Source organism: Manacus vitellinus, unplaced genomic scaffold, assembly GCF_001715985.3.
Source record: "Manacus vitellinus isolate BGI_N305 unplaced genomic scaffold, ASM171598v3 scaffold_61_pilon, whole genome shotgun sequence".
Lineage (NCBI taxonomy): Eukaryota > Metazoa > Chordata > Aves > Passeriformes > Pipridae > Manacus > Manacus vitellinus.
This window is the reverse complement of record NW_021940696.1, coordinates 2,694,755-2,695,503: the sequence shown is the minus strand read 5'-3', so window position 1 is coordinate 2,695,503 and position 749 is coordinate 2,694,755. Positions and strand designations below refer to the sequence as shown.

The following is a 749-nucleotide window of genomic DNA, read 5'->3' as shown; positions in this document are numbered from 1 at the left end:
ATAAATAAATATAAATAAATCAGCCCATGGGTCACTCACCAGGACAGAATAGATGTGCAGGCAGCGATAAACTGGGGAGAAATCCACCAAATCCTGGGCTCCAGGCACCTGGAAAACGGCAGGAGACGGGTGTGAAATATGTGGAATATGTGGAATAAGTACAGGAAAGTGGTACCTCCCCCCAAAAAAAATCACATCTAAAGTGCAACTGCAAAATAATTCTATATAGGTAAAAGTCCAAGGCTGAAAAATAATCAATTAGGAATAAATGACACTTGGGAAAAAAAATCACATCTGGGTAAGTGCAGCTCTTCAAAAAAATAATATATAAATGTCATTCTAAAAAAAAAATCACATTTAGGTTAGTGCAAGTCTAAAAAAATATTAAAAAAAAATCACATTTAGGTAAGTGCAAGTCTAAAAAAATATTTAAAAAAAAAATCACATTTAGGTAAGTGCAAGTCTAAAAAAATATTAAAAAAATCACATTTAGTTAAGTAAAAGTTTGGAAAAATATTAAAAAAAAAATCACATTTAGGGAAGTGCAAGTCTAAAAAAATATTTAAAAAAAATCACATTTAGGTAAGCACAAGTCTAAAAAAATATTTTTAAAAAAATCACATTTAGGGAAGTGCAAGTCTAAAAAAATATTTTAAAAAAATCACATTTAGGTAAGTGCAAGTCTAAAAAAATATTTTAAAAAAATCACATTTAGGTAAGTGCAAGTCTAAAAAAATATTTTAAAAAAA

General features: G+C 28.2%; 1 protein-coding gene across 1 annotated transcript in view; it reads right to left on the bottom strand.

Moving 5' to 3' along the window:
- The window catches only part of LOC103765063 (exocyst complex component 6B), a gene marked incomplete at its 3' end in the record, with an annotated part of 60,803 nt that extends 60,698 nt beyond the window's left edge, over positions 1–105 (bottom strand). Inside the window, exon 1 of the mRNA XM_029963724.1 lies at positions 40–105. The remainder of the gene's footprint in view (positions 1–39) is intronic.
- Between the last annotated feature and the right edge of the window lie 644 nt (positions 106–749).